We start from the raw sequence: 23,781 nt of genomic DNA on the forward strand, positions 1-23,781 counted from the left end.
TGACTGCTGTCTCTGGCACTCCCTATGGCTGGAGCTGCCAATAGGTAACTCATGGGTTCCAATATCACAATTGAGGAGGGTCATAACGAAAGGAGGGGGCATCCAGGATTGATCATGCCGGGAGGAATGAGGATTGACATGAATCTGTCTGTGTCTCATAGCTTCTTTCTCAGAAAAAATGTCAGGAGAAGCAGTTCTGGGCTGGTAATCAAGTGAGTCTCATACTGAAATCTAAGAGTCAGAAGAACTTATCCTCTTCAAAGTCCAAGAGAGGAGCAGACAGGGGTTGTGATGAGAGAGGTTGCCTGTCTCTTTTAGTGAGTACTGGGGAGCCAGGAGGTACTGGAGAAAGGTGCAGTACCAGTGACACCTGAGGTTCTGGTACTAAGTCTTTCAGTACCGATTAGTAGTGGGGACTCCGGCTCATCCAAGGTGAATAAGTCTCTGGGGAATCTAAACTCCTGTGGTGCTGGGTGGATCTGTACCAAAACCTGGCAAGGCTCTGCTGGTGATACAGAGGATGACCTTGGCTTCAACAGTACCAGTCTACTGTTTTACGACACCCGTTTGAGAATGGCAGGTAATGTGGGAGCAGGGCTAGCAATCAGTACTGATCTCTTTGAGGCAGAGTTCTTAGGATCCCTAGCACAGCATTCATAGCCAGTTTAGGTACCAAGGTATATCAGGTACCGTGGGACTTAGAAGAGCCTGAAAATTTAGCTGACGAGCTCTCAGTACCGGAGGCACCAGGAGCCTCATCAGTACCCTTTCTGGGAAGCAAGATCTCCAAAACAGCAGATCTCTGGGGTGGCCTAGGTTTCTTGGCACCAGCTTCTCTTTGAGAGGATCTGGAGATCTTCTTTCTGGAAGTCTTGGTGCTATCCTCCGTGGTTCTCTCCTGTGAAGATCTACTGGGTGAGCTGGCTGTGGAGGTCGATAGGGCATTGTGTACGCTGGAAGACCCACTGTACAGGGGGGATCTGAGGCAGATCAAAGGGAGCACTCCACCATGGGAGGCTTAAGATTCATCTCCCTATTTTTTCTAGACCTATTCTTAAATCCCAAACAGATTTTATACGTAGCTGGGATGTGGGTGTCCTCTAAGCAGCGGATACAGTAAGAGACACCATCACTAACTGGGATAGAATCCCAGCAAGTGAGACAACCTTTAAATCTTGCATAACCTGAGGATAAAACCCCCCAAAAGGGGAGAGAGATCTCTTGCGGGGAGCTGGGGGGGAGAGAAGATCTTGCAAAGAAATCCCCTCATACAAAACTAAAGCTACTAATTAAAGACAAGGCCTAAAACAACAAATGTAAGAGTTAAGCTATTCCCTAAGAGGAATGAATCTAGCTTAGAAATGAGCACTGCAACACACTCCATCTCAGGCCTAGGCAGTTGAGAAGGAACTGAGGGCAATATGTCCACCACTGCCTTATATATCCTTGGTACGGAGTGTGAGGATAGCTAGGGTGCATGTGCAGACCGAAAAGGCATTGCTGATCAAAGGTGCATGGGGCATATGCACACCTGAAGTGGAGCACCCACAGAAACGTTACTCGAAGGAGAATGATCACCTATCAAAGAAAAAAGGAAACGATTGTTGTCCAAATGACTTGATCTTTTAAACATTGTATTTTAATAATTTTAAAGGTAACTGTTTTCAAAAAAGAGGGAAGAAGGATAGAGGGAAGTGGCATCCCAAATATAAATATAGTTACACATAAATCTATCTGTGATCTAATACCTAGAGAATATTCATATGTTAAGGCCCTAATTTCAATCCGACAGCAATTTTACACCTGTGTAACACACTTGATTTAAATGAATTACTTCTGATTTAAACCAACATGACTTAGATCAGAATCAGGCCTTAAATAATGATATAGTGGTATTTATTGTCAAAACTTCCAAGTAGCCTTGGAGTTTGGGCTCAAGCAATAACTTATTTTCCTTTAAAGAAAGAAATGCATACATGTAGACCCACTGGGTCTGCTGCTCCTGTACCTTTCACCATGTGAAGATGTAATCTGTGCTGTATCCACATCATCCTTGGTGTTCCAGGAAACCAGAATGGTCCCCAGCACATATGAGAGCAGCCTTAAGGGTGCTCTAATTTATGCCTGGTTGCCAATAGCTCCAAAGCACTATGCCTGCCAGCAGCTGGGGATTGCCAATATGTAGACGCATCAGCTGGCCAAACAAAAGGAGCATACAAAGCGATTATTCCACCATCTGATTGAGCTGGTGTTACAGTTGTTCTGTGCCACTGGAGTGGCACAAAGCAGCCGTAGTGGGATCTGGCCTACTTTGCATAGGTGTTTTATCCTCATTGGTATTTACTTACAACTTGTCAATTTTTGAATAAGAATATCAGAAAGCAAAAACAAACCGCAGCTTACAATTCACTGACCCATATCTTCAGGAAACATCTCTTTATCAGTCTCCAGTAGCTGGTCAAAAGATTATATTTATTTATTTATTGAATAATTATTCAATTTAAAATCAAAGTCACTCTGGCTCAAAACCACCACCAAGCTGATGCCGGCATGTCTTTTATGATCCAGTTATTAGTTAGTATAGTTTAACACTTTATGTTTTGACAACAGGTGATATGAACTGCCTATCAGGAGTGGCCATGTGGTATTAATTTCCTAAATTGTTCACTTAAGCACCTGCTAATGCAGTGCTAGGCTGGGATAGTCTGCACTGGTTGTTAACCATTTCCAGTGAAAGATTTTTATCCGTATCAAATATACCGTAGTAACAAATGTAAATATTTCACGCTGTGGGCCTGATTCTCCCTGCACTCATCCCAGTTTTAAATTAGTATAATTCCACTGCTGTTCTTATATTAACTGGAATTCCCCTTAAAGGGGACAAAGGCCATTCACTATGTGTTCCAGTGAAGAGGATTCTACTGTATTTTGCCTTCACAAATTGGTTGAATATTTATAATGGTGGTCAATTCTTTGCAATACCTTATGGGTGATCAAGGTTCAATGTCCACATTCCAGTCTCACAGGCATGGCGGCCTTACCTTTATTTTGAAATTGACATGGGGAAAAGATTAAACAAATTATAGTGAGGGGTAGTTTACACAAGAAGTGTGAGAAGAATATACACTAAGAAGGAGAATAATAATTGAGGGAGGTCTAAAGGGATGTGCAAGACTGGGAGAAGGCACAAAGGTCTGATGGGCTGGGGCTGCATAAGTCTTAAACCACCCATGCCAATGAATAGGCTGTTAGTCACTTAACTACCCTACGCTTTTGCTTTGAGAATTAAACTTCTCTTGTAAAATGTTATATACCAGTAACTAACAGTACAGTATAGATACACAGGGTTAAACCCTTGATCTCTTTACATCAGCAATGTTGAGGGGAAAGTTGCACTGTTTTAACTAGTGAATGGATGAAAGTGTTGCTTCAGTGTAACACATTTTATACGCATGAGAAAACTTAAACTGACAATCTGTTCAAGGTATAAGCACATGTGATTATTTATAGTCTAAGCCAACTGCATACTTAACACACTTAATTCTGTGAACAGAAAATACTCTGCTAGGTTAAGAAAGTGTTTGTTTGTAAGCACTGCCACATGGCACAGAGTATTTACTGAGGCCTGATCTACATCTAAATATAGGTCCACGTAGCTACTTCACTCAGGGCTGTAAAAAATTTCACACCCTGAGCACCATAGTTAGTTGATCTAACCTCTGGTGTAGACATGGGAAGGTCACCAGAAGGATTCTTCTAGCTACTGCCTCTTGGAGAGGTGGATTACCTGGAGTGCTGCAGCTGTACTGCTGAAGTGACTGTAGGGTAGATATACCCTGAGAGGGATAAGGCAACTTCTCCTCCAAGGAATAGAGTTTTACAGGATTTGTGGTCTTGTTGTTTTAGGATCTGATCCAAAGCCCACTGAAGTCACTGTAAAAGTTCACACTGAATTTGATGGGCTTTGGATCAGGCTCTTAAGTGGTTGCTATTTACTATGCTGGGCCAGTGCAACGTTTACTGTGGGAGACAGGAAAGAAGCACCTGAAGAAGGACTTTCACACTGGTAAAGATTCTTCCTAAAGAACAGGAACCAGGCAGGTAACAATAGGTCCTATCTGGCCTAACATAATTGCAGCCCCATTTTGCACATAAAATAAATCAGCTATTTTTAAAATGGTCATTTCTGTAACATGAATACAGTGCATATATAATCTATGTTTGCTTACTATTCCTTTTCCCATCATGACGTGAAAAGGAGGACCAACCCTAGCAAAAACCAAAATACATATAGATTTGTATAAGTGCAGAGCCATGACTCAGCAAAACAGTGGCGCACAGTGGAAGTGTACTTTAAAATTGGAGGATACATTATTCCATTGGTTGAGTGTGTGAAAATCTTAGTGAAGCCAATGGAAGCCTTGTATGCATATCTGATGGCAGAGTTTGCTCCCTGGAATGCGCTGCATGATGTAGAGCAGTATGATTCATCCTCCATGGATGTAAGCAATCATATATGCTTTCCTGTATTTTGAATGCCTATCAACATTGTACATAAATTACCACAGTTTGTTCCTGTCGCTGGTGATTTCCTGTTGCTTGCATGTGACCCTGGCCTCACCCCTGCAAACTGAGTGAACCCTGGTGCTCCATTACCTGTTTACAGAGGCTCTGCAGCATCTGGGAAACAAAGCATGGAGCAGAAAGTCAGGAAGTGAAGCCAGAGTACAACTTTTCAAGCAGTGGGGTGGGTGAAGATGGAAGAATTCAAATTTTGCTCTGACTCCATAGCACAAGTGTCAGACGGGACCACAGATTAAGAATCAGGCGATCAAGATGCTGGGCTCAGTGTGTGTGAGAGAAGAGGGTGACCTGGGAAAACAGATCAATATACACCTACTTAAGAGCATAGCCCTAACTCTGCAGCTGCTGTTTATCACTCATGCTTCTCTTTCCTTTTTATCATAAAAAAAATTACAACTAAACTACAGATGTCAAAATAAATGGACAAATTACATATTAATATGCATTACACTTTCCTTTTAAAAATTGTGTTTGGTTCATTTAATTGACACCACAGAGTATTTTTCAAAGAATCTCCCACTCCTTAGTGGAAATTTCTCCTACTCAATATTAAATGGTTGATTACGCAATTTTACTGTGACCATTCTTGGTGGTTTTACACACCACCAACAATAAGGGCTCTGTGCTAATCAAATAAATGGCCTATAAAAGGTCACAGAATAGGCTTCAGTACCCAACACACATTATCTCGTTAAACCTCTCTGGACTGCAGAATTTTATTTTTTGCTGTTCCTTGAGGGCCTCTCACTGAGAAACAAAAACAGAGAGGGGATTTCAATGTTATTATTTCCAACCCCACTCTTGCAACCCGTCTGATTCTGCACAACCATAAAATATGTCTGTGAAACCAAGAAAGCATTTATAACAAGACAAGTTAATCAAATTGAGAGCCTGATTAGTGATGGCACATGCTCTTAGCCACAAAGGCAAAAAGGACAGGCACCCATTTTGATATGTTTAACTCTTGACACTTGGTCCAGCTCCTACTGAAGTCAAAGAGACTCTTTCCGCTAACAACGCCGAGAGCTGGACCCTTTGCACATATTTCATGTTCATATATGATCAATATGTAGACGCATGTTATCTTTTATCTACCACAGTCATTAAGATCTACCTTTAAGCTTTTGATAGCCACCACTTTTATGTAGATGACACCGAACTGTGCATGTTTTTCTAGACATTTAAGATTCCTTTCCAGGGTCACCACCTCTTTCTTTTCTGTGTTCTCAGGTATACATGTGGCTTCATCTCAACCTCCTCCAGGTAGGTGTTTCAGAGACAGAACTGATCAAAAGTGGCATCTAAAATCACAAATCCATCACTGCTGTTTCCCTTCTTGAGCGAGACCTTTCAGTGACCTCCTCTGTCTGAGTTTGCAGTCATTCTTGATCCTGAGGACTCCATCTCCAATCTGACTATTACTATCTCTGCAGTGTCACCCTACTACCTCACTGCCTTAACTCCCCTTATGCTAGAAACCTTATGCATTCCTTCATCTCCGTTGCCTTAACTAGTATATATTTAAGATATGCCCACCCATTACCATAGTAACCAAGCACCTCACAATCTCTGGCATGTTTACCACACAATGCCCCTGTGAGGTAGTAAGTATCTTTATCCCCATTTTACAGATGGGTCAGAGAGGCACTAAGAAACTAAGGGGCACATTTTTAAAAGTATTTGGGCATCTAAAGATGAAGACAGGCACCTTCAATTTTATTGGTCTTTGAAATTCGTCACTGTTTCTCATGTTTTTGTCAATGTGTATCTTTCAAACATCATTGTGTATCTACACAAAAATTGGCTGGAGGTGGAGCTGGGGTTGCTGCATGTTGGAGCCCCCCACTGATGCCATTCTAGCAGATGACTGTAGGTCGGGGGCAAGAGGGCTCTGCTAGGATGTGGTTGGTCCTCTGTTCAAGTTCTCTGTTCAAGCCCTCGGGGATTGGGGGATGCTATATTCCCCCTCCTTCTGACCTCAGTTCATCTGAAGACAATGAACAATGATCCAGGAAGGAGGGAGTTTCCATCCTGCCAAAGAAGAACACTTCAGACTCTCACATGCCCACCAGACAGACTTTCTGTGGGTAGCCCTGCCATTGCCACCCCAAGCAGGGATGGATGGGGGCTGTAGCCAAGGGAGCAGAGCCACTGCAAAGGAATGTCCATGTAGGGGTGTGCTTAGGGCCTCAGATTGCCTTAATCTGGCCTTGTGCATCTTTCAAATCTATAAGTGTAAACTCTGCTGCTTAAAAATTATTCCCCTTCTCTATTTTTCCTTTGATACTACTTACACTTATTTTCAAGGTTTTGCACTGGACTTTCGACATTAGCACAAAGTCAAACATGATTCACATTGCTTGAGAGAATACTTCAAACATGGAGGCAGGTGGTGTCACAACAGTGCTGGATGTCACCCTCAACAAGATGTGCTTTTCTCAAAACCACAGTCTGCTTTTGTGGTTGGTGTCTCAGCAGAAGCCCTTTAGCTCTGCAGCAGGTGTTATCACATGACCTCACAAAGTGTGGGAAATGATACAACCAACAGGTGCTAAAAGACCCTAAAAGACCCCACGTACCAGAAATTCAGAAATGACTAAAGTCAGGCCAAGATACAAAAGTACCAAAAAATACTGAAAAACATTTTTAAGGTAGAAAGAACCAAAGCAATGAAGGAATATACCATTCCTGAATAGACTAGAGAAAGGTTTTATTAAAGTGTTGATAGAGTTAAAAGGCGCACAATGACACCACACTAGAAAATTGTATTTATATACACTATACTCATTAGATTTCAAAGTTAACAACCCTTTCCTGACCAGTCAGAGCTATTATTTCAGGATGTCTGCAGAATCCCGTAGACAGTGTTGTATCTATTACTCTTGGTTCACATTTGGTAGGTCTTTTCACAACCATAAGGGTAAGTAACTCTCCCTCTCCCCCCATGAAAGCTTAAATTCTGGAGCTGAATTCTGTAGCAAATTCACAGCCTCAGAGTCACTGAATATTGAGGAGCCTGGTTATAAATGAGAGCAGGTTTTGCCCAAGGACTATTTTTTCTCTTTCTTTTGATTTGAAAGATATTTCATAACTCTGTGAAATCACCATATATACTGCGTCATGAAAAACCCTCAATGCAGAGTGAATACAAACTGGTATAAAAGTATTTTCAAAATGGGCTGCATCTGCATATACAAATGAACATGTGTGTGTGCAATATGGACAACTGCCTATTTGCCCATTGATATGGCCATTTTCATATGCAAATACCTATTTAAATATGTAAATGAAGGATATTCTGAATGCAGAATTTGCAGATATAATTTAGGGAGGCAGTTTTGAAAGTGTGAGACATAATATCTCTGAAATATACTGGCAGAAAAGCTCAAAAGTTAAACTATAAGAATGTCCCAGAAACATAAAATATTTTTACTAAAGGGACACATTTGAATTTGGTGCAAGGTCAAAATTTGCACACAACTTATTTTAAGATATGAGTTTCAAAACAGGCACTGATAACGAAAGGGTATCTTCTGAAACAAAGGCTGAAACAGACTTTCAGTTAAAGGCATTGGTTTTTCATTGCTATCAAGACTGGGGCACAAGTTGACATGTGCCATCTCAACTCCCTGCCAACTCTCTTTTTATGAGTCAGCAAGGGATCAAAAGTCTGTCAAAAAACAAAAAGGAGATAATACAATTCTAAACCACATTGTTTCATACATGCAATAGAAATATACTTATATAGTAGGCGAGAGGAAGCATTTGCAGCCAATTCCTCTGATCCAGCCAAATTCCACTCAGTACAGGACCTGGGGGATGGGGAAGATGGGCAAAGCTGGTTTAAAGTCACTTTTGCAGTTGGGGTCCAGTTTGATCACTCGTGTAGATTAGTGAATACTCTGCGCTGCTCTAACCTATGCTGGCTGTAATGATCCCTCAGGAACTGTTCCACAAAATGCTCCTATCACACGCATAACACACCCCATACTCCAGGGAAGCCAGGAGGGAGTGGGTGGGGAGGCAGCTACTACAAAAGCTATTTTATGAATGTGATCCTGAACTCCTTCCTATACCCCAAAAGTCTATTGACTTTAGAGCAAATGCTGTGTGCAGAATCAGGCCCAACATATTAAAAATGTGCTGTATCTGGGAACAAAACTTATTTTTTCCTCAGAGCTGCAAACATTCTATTCAGTACACAATTAATATGCAGCATTTAGACAGAGTATGGGGATTAAAAAGTCAGTTTTTGCTATTCACAATATTTCAAAAATATTTTTAGTATTTAAGGAAATAAACATCCAGAGAAATTCCATGGTGCATATTCAGCTCTGATTGTTATAATATGGAATAACAACAATAAATTATATTTATAAAGCATTCTACCACACTAATTGTGAAAATAATGAAAAACAATCAGAAGCATAAAATACACAGTATAAAAATAAGTAAAAAAAGAAATTCAAAGAAAGGGGCATCATTACAATGGATAGTCGAAACAGAAAACTTTACCAAATATTTCTAATTGCTTTTTGAAAGTGGGAGGAGTGATCTTAGATTGATGTCCAGAAGGAGTGAACTCCACATAGTGGAATGCACCTCAGCAAGTCTGAGTCACTTCCCTACATAAACTGCTACTGTTGAATCTCTAAAAGGTGTCACAGCATAGATGACCACCAAAATGAGAGTCGAGGAGGTCTTCACCAAAGACACATTCCTCTGTATTATGGGTTTTAATACTGCACCAGCACTCAGCTAAAAATCAGTTAGTCTTCATTATAGGCAGTTAGGTCAATGAACAAGGTTACAGCCACATTCTGTACAAGAAACCTGATCCAAAGCCCAGTGAAGCCAGTAAGAGTCTTTCCATCAGCTTCAATGGTCTTTGGGGGAGGCCTAAGCTGATTGGGGCAGAGAGGCTCTGTTGAAAGCTCTGCTAAGGGAAGAAGTCTATACAACACATATAACAGCAATCAGCAGGAAAGTAGTTCTGCATATGTACACATTTGCCTGCTCACCACACTTTAACACTAAAGTCAATTCAACTGTCTTTGTTTTGACTTGACTAGTTTAAAATTTGCAAGGACTGAGCTGCACTGGATAGAGGAACGAAGTGTTGCGTGATCAGTTAGATCAGACAATCTGAATCTGAAGTATTCATAGTATGAACTGCTGTGGAAGTCTCAGTACCGTTAAGAAACGATATATCCTGAATAACTGAAAACTAAGAAAACCACCAAAAGGTATTCTTTGAGAAAAATACCTGCTTGATACATGAAAATCTGACCACAGTATGACTCATTGTAAATAGTCCCTTATGATTCACTGCTAATTATTTCGTAAAAAAACGTGATAATAATCTTTGCTGGTTAAAGTAAACTTCACTTATTTCCAAACACAATTAAAAAAAATATTCTTGGGGCTGTTTTCCAGATTGACAGCCTCTAATTCTGAAGTCTTTTTTTTTATCCCCACAACAGTTATAATCATGGACAGCAGTAGGGTAAGTTTCTTCATACTTCCTTGGCAGTACCCTTCAAACATTGACCCTTCTCTAACACTGAGAAAGAATAGTTCAGTCTCTATGGCAGATTCAGTTCTTCCTTCACTGCTGAGACTCAGACCATGATTTAGTACTAAATCTGGTGGCAGTGGCCATCTGTCTTCTAGGAACTGGACTGGGCCCACAAAACTCTCATTAATATGCCACTGAACATGTCAATATAACAATATCAGTTTAAATTCACACCTTAGAATGATTATACTGAAAAAACCTTCCTGTGTAGGCAAGGCCTTAGAGGTGAAAGACTGAGTAGTGCTTTAATCCCCTGAGCCACCCAGCCTCAGCTGTGACCCTAGCTCTTCCAAATGATGGGTCTTATAAACTAGCCACAAAAAGTTTTATGTGGACAAGCAACTGCAGCAGCTCCAAACCTTCTTTGATTTGGAAATAGAACTGGAAATTGTACGAGGTGAAGCTCACTCACTAGATTTCCAGTACAACTTGGTGTCATCTACAGTAAGCCAAGGGTCCTGTCCACAGTCCAGAAACCACATTTATAGTCCACGTACAGAGCTAAAACCGTTCAGTTTTGCAGTAGAGACATGATTGACCTGTGTTTAATTCGTGTTTCTGAACCATGCTACAGCTGTGAAGTTTATCAGGGTTGCAGCACAACTCAGAAACACATTTTTAAAATGGTTTAGTCCCGTCTTCTCTGCAAGACCACTGGTGCTTCAACAGTGTAGATAAGATCAAAGATACCCCAAGAAGACCCTCTCTTACAGTATTTCTAGACCTGATTTTTTTCATGGGTAAAACCAGGAACTTTACATGGTGCAAAAATGTATCTTCCTTTTTCAACGTTCAAAAGAGTTTGGGGTTCATTTTGAGTTCTAAGTAAAGCTTCAGATTGGTTTTCTATATATCTTAACCCATGTGTCTATCCATGACATAAATATTTACATGTTTTGGTGAAGTACTATTTTAGTAGGAGAAATAATGTAATCACTCAGCACTAAACTACTTAAAATAGTCTGCAATGACAGAGTTTCTAGCAGATTAAATTTAAATACAGGAACTCTTCTTAATGAGATGGAGGATAGGGATTGAAAGGGAAATGTAAAAAATATTATCCTCACAAAGTGCAAGTTTATTCTCAAAATTAATTACAAGAGTATGTGACATCAGAACACAGTCTCATAACCCAAGCTAAGGTCTGGACTACACATAGTTTCTGTACCTATTTAACTATTTCAGGCAGGAGTGTGATTTTATAGTTAAATCAGTACAATCCCCAGCACGAATGCAGTAAGCAGGTATAAAGATGCTTGCATATTCCTGTACATTTAGGGGACTACACTACAGTAGAATAACCACCTTTATAGTTTATAACTATATTGGTACTAGGGAGTACTACCACTTTAACTATATTGGTTTCTAAACTGATATAGTATAAGCAGTGCAAAAATTGTGCAAGAAAGCCCTAAGGTTTCAGGCACTATGGCAAATACCCCTGACAAGTCTCTGTTACTTAGCTCAGTGGTTCTCAGCCAAGGGTACGTGTACCCCTGAGGGTACTCAGAGGTCTTCCACAGGGTACATCACACATCTAGATTTTTGCCTAGTTTTACAACAGGCTACATAAAAAGCACTAGCGAAGGCAATACAAACTAAAATGTCATAAGCAATGACTTGTTTATACTACTCTATATAGTATACACTGAAATGTAAGTACAATATTTATATTTCAGTTGATTTATTTTATAATTATATGACAAAAATGAGAAAGTCAGCAATTTTTCAGTAATAGTGTGCTGGGACACTTTTGTATTTTTATGTCTGATTTGGTAAGTTTTTAAGTGAGGTGAAGCTTGCAGGTACACAAGACAAATCAGACTCTTGAAATCAGTAGTCTGGAAAGGTTGAGAGCCACTGACTTAGTCAATGATCCAAAGCCTATTTAAATCAATGGGAGTTTTTCTGTTTTCCCTACTGGACTTTGGATCAAGCCCTTAGGCCCAGATTTTTAAAGGTATTGAGGTGCCTAACTCCTATAGGCACCTAACAATCTTTACAGATCTGGGTTTTAGCCCCTAAACAGAAGGAGAAGGAGCTATGTCCAAACACACAACAAAACAGCCACAAACAAATTTCTTTAGGATCAAAAAGTTTATTTGTTGTTTGCTGTTTTCAGTGGAATTGACTTGACAAAATGTATAATGAAAATCAGTTCCCTAAAATTATAAACCAAGAACTCCAGTAGTTTAATCTCCTTGTTTATGCATACAGTGGTGTGGCCACTGATCGCCTCTTATGCACCCCCTTTGTGGACAGAGGTCACTCTACCACCCTGCCTCTCTCATCCATCCCATCTCTTCAGGGGCCTTTTAAGAATTCAGTTCAAAAAGTAATTCAAACAATCTCCAGAAGGGGTCCCATTGATTTAGTCCTCAGGTGCATATGAGCCCTCCAGGCCCCAATCGGCGTTCAGTGTCTCTCTCCCAGTAGTCCAACGCAAAGTCTTTCCAAACAAAATACAAATTTAAACAGTCTTCGCCCCAGTTTCAGATGGGCACAGCCCCCTCCTCCCTGAGGATGGATCGGTCTGTCTGTCTGTCAGTCTCTCCTCTGCTTCTTGGACAGAATCTCTCCCAGCCCAGGCCTCCCTGCCTAGAGAGTTTTCTCTTGTTTACTGTCAAGCTTCTGCCCATCTCCCTGTCCCCTGCTTCTCAATTACACTCTCAATACCCCCTGCCTTCTGCCCTTTTACCCTGGGATCACCTGATTCCCCTCAGGTGCAGATCGCCATGTAATTAGTGCTGGCTTAGCTCCAGGTTCTCCCACCCAAGGGCAAGCCGTGCTGTTACAATGCAATTCTTGACTAAAACTGTGAATCTGTTCAGATTATTATGGAAGGCTTTAGTACATTGTCACCTGTCCACTACGAATACTATTCTCATTCTTTTGTGTTGAAGTTCAGTTCTTTAGGCTCCTATCATTACTGTTGATTAAAAAAAAAAAAAGATGGGCTTAAATAAGTTTCATGGTGAAAGTTGTCCCACTGCAGAAGGGCTGCATCATGTTATGCAGCACTTACACCTTTTGTACAATATGTAAGTGGTGCTTAAAACTTTGCATGAATGTTCTATACTGGAGTAAATTTCATGTGAACAAGGCCCGATTCTCCACTGCCTGCACTTTGTATGGTCACTTATACCTGTCGAAAAGAAATATAGAATATTTACTGTTCTGAAAAACACCTGGAGTGTAAAACACTATCAGATCAGACAGTAATGTAGTTCATCTAATTTTCACACATGTAAAAGGTACCCAGGGCAAAGCAGTGAAGAATCAAACCTGTGCACTGAATCAACATGCTAACCAGAAAGAAAAGTCCAAGAAAACTGTTGCTAATCATGGAGCAAGTTCATTCTGTCATGCATAATGTACTGGACATTAATGTCCTCTATATTAATCAACATGATTGTGTCAATTCTTTATGAACCTTCCATTTAGATTTCAATGTATTTGAACCCAGCAGTTTATTCAGTTTCAATGACTATACTGCAATCAACACTTCCTTGATAGCTATAGGGACATCTGTTCACTAACACACAGGGTGGTCAATATCCCTTTAGGAGAAAATCAGCTAGTTCCTCTGTTCTACACACTTGGGAAGAACAGAGTTGCTTATAAAATGTAACAAATGTTTCCTGGATTTTGGCCAATATATTTCTGATCCTCTCTTGATCTTCATTTTCACTAATCCTTTTCTCTTTGTGTTCTTTCCTTTTGTTGATAAGCCAAAGTTCTGTCAGTCTTGTTTCCTCTCTCGAAAAACGTATTTTTGTTAAGTTTAATTAAGCATTCTGCTTTGTTTGCCAAGAGCAAATTAAGTTCCCCCCACGCTGAAATCAAATTTCGCAAAGTGTCCGGGCAATTAGCTCTAATATGTGGTTGCTGTAACTCTTAAATTTTCCCTTTCAAAGGTTTTCATATTCCTTAGTCTTTGTTTCTGAACAGAGGAAGTGAAACTATTTATCTTCCCTCTGATTGTGGCCTTTGGGTTCTCCCAGGCAACAGTATCCCCTACGTCCACCAGGCCATTAACCACCCATTGATATTCAGCCAAAACCTCCCAGATAATCTATAACCCAAAGGTATTTGAAGTAACAAATTGTTCATTCTCCAACTAAAATGCTCTGCTGATGGATCAACCTGCTGGAACTGGAACAAAACCTGAGTATGGTCTTCTGAAGAGCTCTTCCAAACAGCACATTTAAAGCATTCATCTGCACCGAGGGAAATCGCCTTTACAAACTGTACATTGGCACAACCACCCAAAACAATTCAACAGCCTCAGTCTTTCACACAGAGAGTTTATCTTCCGTGTGTTTATTGTCAGGGGTTTGACTTCAACAGGTTTTAACAGAAAGAAAACACAACGTGATGCAAAATAAATGGAATAGCAAAAAGGACCTGCTTGAGCAAGCATATAACAAAACCCAGTCTTTTGTAATCTGGTGTTGTGGCCTAGCTCTAGGTTGAGCCTGCTAATTGATCCTCTTTAACCTTCCTAATGAGCTGTTTTCATAAACTTGAAGAAGTTTACTCCCGGTTAGCCAGATACGACACTTTAAAGGGCCTGGCTACACTGGAAACTTCAAAACACTGCCGCGGGAGCACTTTGAAGTGCGAATGTGGTCGAGCACGAGCGCTGGCAGAGAGCTCTCCCAGCACTCCTGGTAATCCATCTCCACCAGGGGATTAGCTCAGAGTTTTGGGAGCACAGCTCCCAGTGCTCGGAGCCTGTCCACATTAGCGCTTTAAAGCGCTCAGACTTGCTGAGCTCAGGGGGGTGATTTTTCACACCCGTGAGCCAGCAAGTTAGAGCGCTATAAAATATAAGTGTAGACAAGCCTTCTGTCAGGAGAATACAATTGGTGCCAAGTGATAGTTGTTTCAGCTCCAATAAAAAGTCACATTTGATAAAAAAAATAAAATAAAAATAAAAACCCTGGATTGCCTCCAAAATGTCAACTAGATAAGCATCAGCTAATTTGTTCATAAGGAATTTGACAGTTTAAACATTATGCTGTCAGTCACTGTCCCTCTCCTTTCCTCCAATCTCCATCCTCCTCCTCCATTTATTTTGGCAAAGTGATATATTGCATTGTAGAAAATGGCACTCTGTCAGTAACCATCATGATACCCCGAACACATCACTCTAGGTCAGACAGAACTGCTTGGACTGTAGAACAAAAGGTATCAGTGCACTTCCAGAAATGATAGTCATTGACCAGTCATGTTGCAAGATTCTCTAATGAAGAAATAATTGGTTTTAACATATGAAACCTGTAATTACACGTAATATCCTTTTGTTAAAAAACAGATTTTACTTCAGGCCTCAGACATGTTTTCTTGCTCCAGATACACCCCCTGCTGCTCTCAAGCCTCCTTCCCCCCAACCTACTGCTAGTTCCTTTTAGCCCCAGGCTCTAAATGGGTTTTACTGTTCATCTCATCCCCCTTCCTCTTTTCACCCTCCCTGCCCCCACCCCCGTCACATTCACCCCACACCTGCAAAACTGAAAAATCTGAGACTTTCTTTTGGCTGACTCTGCTGCTTAAATAATACAGAGGGAAGGCACAATCAGCAGTTAGATGCCCAAATCCCTTTGACTTTCAGTGGGAGCTGGGCACCTCACTGCCTTCTGTGATTTTTAAAATCTCCCCCATAAATAATAGAGCAATATTTTGTATTCAGTTAATTGTATTCAGTTTGCTGAATTGGAATTAATTTGCAAACTGGATACAATTAACTTAGGCTTGAATAAAGACTGGGAGTGGATGTGTCATTACACAAAGTGAAACTATTTCCCCATGTTTATTCCCCCCCCCCCCCGTTCCTCACACGTTCTTGTCAATGGCCCACCTTGATTATCGCTACAAAGGTTTCCTCCTCCCCGCCCCCCTCCCGCTCTCCTGCTGGTAATAGCTCACCTTACCTGATCACTCTTGTTACAGTGCGTATGGTAACACCCATTGTTTCATGTCCTCTGTGTATATAAAATCTCCCCACTGTATTTTCCACTACATGCATCTGATGAAGTGAGTTGTAGCTCACGAAAGCTTACGCTCAAATAAATTTGTTAGTCTCTAAGGTGCCACAAGTACTCCTTTTCTTCTTCTATCTCACACACTTTGCTCCTAAACTCCCAGATCTTTCTTGTTCCTTGTCTCCTGCTCCTCACCCCCAGTGAGATTGATGTTTCCCCCCACTAATAGCTGGAATTAGTGAAGGATTCATGATTCAGCTCTATTGCAATGAAGTGGGAAGTGGAGATGGTAAAAACAGTATATGAAACATACTCTAAACTAAAGCACTACATTCCAGCACCTCTCAAAAGAAAACACATGGCCTTTTTTTTTAAAGACTTAGGATTTTAAACAGAAACGGAGAACCTGGTTGAGCATACAAGGGAGTAAGCACTACCCAGAGAAGCTATTTTTGAAAGGTATATTATATTTGTCTTATATTTTATGATGGTTCCAACTTTTATGAGAACATGTCTGACTTCCCAATTCCAAACCTAAAACCCTAATTATTACTAACAACTGTCAGGATAGAATTCTACATTTTTGTTATAGGAATATAACAGATCTTGTTAAATGCTGTTTTGCCTACTGTAAAAAAATTTTTGCTTCGCAATGTTCAGTCATTTTACTTTTTCTATAATTGATTGATTTCTGAAAGGTTAGGATTAAAGGTCATAGAAAGTTTGTCTAACATTGATGGGGTGAATTCACAATGCCATATTTGCAGATAGCAGCTTAAAAACTTTGTTTTCCTCTCTGAGTCAAATGAAAAGGTTATTTGCTTGACAGAACAACGATCCTAATCTCTTTCCCATTCATTTCAACTTTCATAGCCTTTGAAACTTTATTTCAGCAAGTGTGCAACAAAAGCTAACCTGTATTTAAACTCATACTTCGTAGCCTCTAGTGTAGAACTTTTGCAGTTATAACAGCCACTCCTCAATAGCATATTACCATTTAGATATTATTTTTATCCATTAGTTTACACTTTGATCATTTAAACACAAGGAGACAGATCCTCAGCTGGTATAAATTGACTAATTTGTACAAGCGGAGGATTTGGCCCAATTATTTTAATTTGTTTTGCCAGAATAAATATGTGGTGTTATTATAATTACTCGCTGAGTTTTGTAACAGTTTGTAACAATAAGGGCAGAAAAATTAGAATTCTGGTTTATACAGGATCTTTTATCTGAAAAATCTACTAATGTTAACTTCTTTGTGCCTTACTCATTACGTGTATATTTCACAGTAAATTATATTGACCGTGTTGAGGCCTATATGTTTGGCCTACAATCATAGGTCCATTATAGTAAGTGGAAAGACTCTCACTGACATCAGTGGGATCTGGATCAGGCCCATAGTTTCTGTCAGCTTCCCAGGCAAACAATCTTTAGTTTTGAATCATCTTTATTGCACTATCACAGATCTCGCTGAAAAAAATCCCTACTCATTCATGGAGCTCGTCTGAGTACCAAAGTGATGGAGGGGCTTGAATAGATTTATCTAACTGGAATGCTAAGCAAAATATCAGCGGGGTTCTCCATCGAAGTCTACACTTGTTCTAAGGAGCCTATTAGGAGCTGCTTACTCAGGCAAAATTCCTATTTGAAATTTGGCTGGGTATGGAGCCTAGCATTAGGCCTTAGATGTGAAAAAGTTGGTTCCATGTTCGAGCACAAATCACCTGAGTCTTTACAAAGGATAGTCTTGTCATATTTGATTCAGTGCCAACGCAACTGAGCAAAACAGGGGGACAGTAAAATAATTTCCAGGCTTGTTGACTGAGTTTAGTAAAGGCCCTGCCCTCTGTGGATACCACTGAAGTAAATGTCATTTATGTTTCATAGCAACCACAAACCTGTAGGTGCAAGATTAAAACAGAAAAAGGGGTAAAAAAAGAAAGCAAATACTTACAGTTAAACTTTTGTACCTAGGGCTCACATACAGTAGTGATTCATTTTTACCAAGAGGGAAAGTAGGGGTATCCCTTTCATGAGTCAAATTCTTTTTCTTGTGGATTTCATTGTTTTGTATATTTTGGTTCTTGATTTTACTTTAATATCCGTGTAATATTGATAAGAATAGTAGCAAAAGATGCAACCACCAAATTACGCTTTCCCCTCACCAAGAAAGAAAGAAGCCAATCATCTAACACAGTATGTCCAAAACATACATTTTTATACAGAGATTTGTAAGCAAAATAGGCCTGCTATGTTTCATAATAGCAACACATGGCCTACAGTTGCATACCTGAGCTTAATGAACCAAACTCCAGTTCAAAACCCCTCAACTTCAGTGGGAGATTCAGGAGCTCCGCAAATCAAGCCAATTGTTTAAGTGCCTAACATTAGGCACTCAAGTTTGAAATTTTGGATCATAGTTCCTTTCATCTAAAGGAATTTATAAGCATTCATTTAATTTAAGATTAACTGCGTTAGCTGAGATTTTTACAGATAGATGAACTGAGATACAGAAAAGCAAATTCAGCCCTGATGTAATTCAATTGTCTCTTGAGTTATGCCAGAGATGAATTTGGTAGATATGGTCAAATGTGGATTTCATTGTTTTGTATATTTTGGTTTTTTGGTATTTTTGGTATTTTGCATCCGATGAAGTGAGCTGTAGCTCACGAAAGCTCATGCTCAAATAAATTGGTTAGTCTCTAAGGTGCCACAAGTACTCCTTTTCTTTTTGCGAATATAGACTAACACGGCTGTTACTCTGAAAAATGGTCAAATGTGTCCACTGATTTTGTATGCCCCTGTTTATGGTTGTCTGGCTTGAGACACTTAACAGTAGGTGTCTAAATCTGGACTTCTAAAAAAAAACCACAGGGGATTTTTTTAAAAAAAGTTCTCTCCAAGTGATTCATTCGAGGATTTTGAGTGAGTCAGTAGCAGATTCAGAAATGGAAACCAAGGACCTAATCCAAAGCCCATTGAAGTCAGTTCTAGGACGCACATTGACTTGAATGGGCTTTGGATCAGATTCTAAGAGTTCTGACTTCTAGTCCCTGGCTCTGACAATCACACTGTGGTAATATAAATAGCATGGCTCTGTGGCAGAATGAGATGCTCATTTCACATTTATGCCTCTTATTGCTTTTCCAGCTCACAGTTATTTGAGAACTAAGCTGGTGTCTGAGACCTTTGAAAAAAGCTGAAGGGTTTGGGCACTGCTATTAATTGCATGCAGCTCTTTTCTATACTTTTTTGCAGGAAACTAAAGATATATTACTCCCTCTCTCCCATGTTGACATCTTTTTGGTCAGTCTGGGTAAGCTTTAAAGATCAGTGAAGACATACACAAAATACACACTTCTGTCAAATTATGGTCTGACACAATGTAGGGTGAATTACAACAGAACCCATGACATTCAACTGTACCAAATACTTTTGTACTATTATTATTGTTATGACTTCATAATGATAAAAATAACTTTTCTATTAAAAGTTGTATTAAAAGCCCCCTGATTCCTCTTAGGGTTGATCCCAACAGCCATCTAACATGATTTAAAATTACAACAGCCTTGTCATCACTGGAATTTTATCACAGGTTAATATGGGTTAGTTTAACATAGTTTTAAAATACACTTTTTTTCCTAATGAAGAAGAGACTGCAGTTTCACAAAAGACATCACTAGGAAAGTCAGTGGTAGAAAGAAAGGTTTTAAAAGATTTTTTAAAAAGGTGACAAATTTTAATTTCATTTCGTTTTTATCAAGATGGCTACCACAAGTCGGCTCAAAAATGCTAACTATTGTCAAATATGCTTTAGATTTTAATCATGGTGACCAGTGTTTCTTAATTTAGAATTTTCAATCTGCTGGGCTAAGTAAAATTGTTTTTTTAATGACAAGAAATGCCTCTTCCTTTCTTTCTACCAGAATGGGAGAATAAGTTGAAAATTGAACCCAGGTCTCCCACATGCCTAAATAGAGCACATCACCAGGCAGCCCTTAGGTGTTTTCAAAAAGCAACTACAATAACTTTTCATAATCAAAAAAGCAGCTACAGTAACTTTTCATTATCAAACAATAATAAAGTTGCCTGAATACTGAATGAAAGCAGCTGGAAATCTAATGGCAGAAATCCCAGGATGTGTAATGACTTGGTTAAAATCAACTAGAACCTGAAGATGGAAGTAACAAGTCTATTACCTGTGGTTACTTATATGGCCTGTATTTCTATAGCACCTCACAATATATAATGTGTTTATTCCACAACACCCTTACGAAGTAGCGAACAGCTATTATCCCTATTTTACCGATAGAGAACTTAGGCACTGACAAACTAAGTGACTTGTTCACGGTCACATAGGAAGCCTAGGATGGAACAAGGAACCCAATCCACATCTCCAGAATCCCAAACCAACACCCTACCCAGCAACCTATACTTCCTCTCTCAATCCTCTTCTCTTCTAGCGAAATAACATGTATTCTTTGATCAAGGAGCTAGGCTCTCATGGGGCTTGGCTAAGCACTTAAACAGTGAGCATCTAGTAAATAATATATTTTACTGAGAGAGAGAAAGGCATTGTCTAAGCACAGGAGCTGGAGCCTGAAACTCCTGAATTCTAGTCTGGCTCATTTAAAAAATAAATTGTGTGGACTACAGGGCTTATAATGGAGAAGTGTAAAATAAGAAATGGCAGTGGAGAAGCAAGGGGAAAGGGCATGATGATGATGATGAAGTAAAAGGAGGAAGTAGGAACAATATATATTTATTTTAAAAAAAACACAAATAAAGTCTATTAGCCCGGTCCCATTTCAGTTAATGGCATAACAAGACCACTCATTTGACAAAAGTTTACAGGTAGAGGTAGTTGAAATTTGGAATTTTCATCCTGCGGGAAAATTCCAAGATTTCAAAATCTGATTTCATCCCAAATCAGAATATTGAAATCTAAGAATGTTTCCTAAAACATAGGTGATGAGAAGGTCGGATGGTTGCTCTGTCCCATTTATGCCTTTATGAAGGGGCTTGTTGATGTGAAGGATACAGGTGAGACCAACGGACACTGCTGGCTAAAGCGTTCTGATCTCTGGCACATGGGACAGATGGCCAGTACAAGAGGAACACATATAGACAAGCACTTGAACTCTGTTTTTTTCAACTTTATTGTTTTTACTTATGTTATGTAACAAAAGTTAAAATGATAACTTATATATATATATATATATATATAATGCAATATGTAATACAAAAGTTGAAAAGATAACATCAAAACAAAATGCTCTGGCCTTATCAAAATGAAACATTTTGGTAATTTCTCACAAAAATTTCAATAAAATCAATACATTCCCACAAAATATTTCAGGTTAGTTAGATCAGCATTTTCTCACAGAAAATCTCCGTCAGAAAATTTTTGACCCTCTAATTGCAGGAATTGGCACTTTGCATTCAAAATGTAGTGTGCGATTTTCAAAAGTGCTCCGCGCTCCCCTCATTCTAAATCTTACTCCCAATGATGTGAGATCTTTTCCATTGATTTTAATGGAAGTATGACAGAGCCTATTACCTTAAATAGGCTTTGGATCAGGCCCTTACAGAAGAGTCTTTTGTTACATCACTCATCACAGTCAGAGAATAAAGAGATGGAAATTAATCAAAAAAATAATTAAAAACGTGTTCACTGCTCTAGGCATGTTCCAGTTTGTTGTTCAGCTCACTTCATTTCAGCATTTCATTTCTAGTGATTTGACTGGTTATAACTTAAAAAGCAATAATGAAAAAGATTGAAAGATATTTGTTTTGTTGTAGATGGCACTTCAGCACTCATGGAATATTTATAGCTAGCTAGCTATACAATAAGATTTTCAACAAAGCATGCTTTTTAATTCAGTGATATAGGAGTATGTCATACATTTTCATTGCACAGTCAGAGGCAGCATTGCATATATCTATTTGCTATCAAATAATACAATGAAATAGATATTTTCCCTAGTGGTAGGTTTATATGATGAGGACTAAAGTGCATTGGCTCACACAGCTTCCATTCTCTCCATCATATCAATAAGCCACGCATTAGTTAGAAAACCTAAAGAAAATATCTCACCAGACTTAAATAAGCCTGACTAAAGCCTGACATGGTCTCCCTTTTGTTCAATCTAACTAGGTTCTTATACCAGGCCCGTGGTATCTGAGCACCTAAAGAAGTGGTGCAAACAATTATTTCAATCCACTGGCCTCTGGGTTATTTTGCATCACACAGCTGCTGACCAATACAAACTCAGAGCAGAACTACTATGATGCAGTAAGCTGGGCAGGCTGATATCCATAGTCGACACTGTATCTAGCCCCTGGGTAAAACTTTAGCCTCTGGAATTTTTGAACATCTTTCTAGAACTACACTAAAATTTACTAAAAAAAACCACTGAGTGCATAATTAAAAGTCTGCCACAACTCCAATGACTTCTGTCAGAGTTGGACTGAGATCTTAATTATGGTTCCTCCTGCATAAACAGTCTAGATGGATGGAAGATGAAGAATGTTCTTATTTCCCCCCATCCAAACTGCACCCATACCACATACTGAGGAGTGAAAGGGAGGGAGGAACAGCTAGCACTGTTTGCATCACTGAGCAGTCCAGGGGGCAAGCTTTCTGGCTGAGGCGGGGTAGGAGTGAATTAGAGAACTGCAAATGAGAGAAGAGCAGAATATCTGAACTGAGATGCATCATGTGCAAATGAGAGGAGAATAATGTTAAGGTATGCCTTAGAGCTGGCCAGAAAATGGAATTTCTGAATCAGGACAAAAAGTCAAAATTTGCCAAAGATGAAAATTCCAAAACATTTTGTTTCAGAAATAGTGTAATGACTGTATCAAAATATTTATGTTGAAATATTTCATTCTGAGAGGGTGAAGGAAATTTTCCTAGAAGGGCAAAGATCTAGTTAATATCCTACAACAGTCCCCCCTTTGCATCTTTGTGGAGCCAAGTGATATCAGTGGAGCTCTGTGCAAGTCCAGGATTTCTCCACATGAAGCCAGTTGCATGACTGGGGCCTTCATTTCTATCTCATTGGTCAGTCTCCAGAGTCTTGAGAAAGGGGCATAAACTAGGTCAGTTATTTAGATTCATACTGCTACATTGTGTGAACAAAAGTAGGGGGATTTCCCATCTCTGAATTAGGGCGAGGGAGAGCATGCACCTGTAAAGGCTGAACATCAGTGATAATTTGGCACAGAGTTAGCTTCCTGTTCCTAATCTTGCTGGAACATTTTTCACCTTTTTTAAAAAACCTCTCCTTTTTGTTACAGCTGAAAAACAATAAAAATTTTAACACGGTGAAACCGTATTTTCCCACTGGCTCAGGTCTTAACATGACTGGACTGTTTCTGTATTCAGACAAACTGGAATTGCTTCCACCCTCTCTACTCCTTTGCCTCCCAGTCTTGTTCTGTGATTTATTGTCTCTCTCTAATGTGTCATTTTGTTGATATTCTTTAACAACAACCACACCCACTGTTAGGGTGACGAGACAGCAAGTGTGAAAAATCGGGATGGGGGTGGGGGATAATAGGAGCCTATATAAGAAAAAGACCCCAAAATCGGGATTGTCCCTATAAAATCGGGACATCTGGTCA

The sequence above is a fragment of the Natator depressus genome, chromosome 3, assembly GCF_965152275.1.
Source record: "Natator depressus isolate rNatDep1 chromosome 3, rNatDep2.hap1, whole genome shotgun sequence".
Taxonomy (NCBI): Eukaryota; Metazoa; Chordata; order Testudines; family Cheloniidae; genus Natator; species Natator depressus.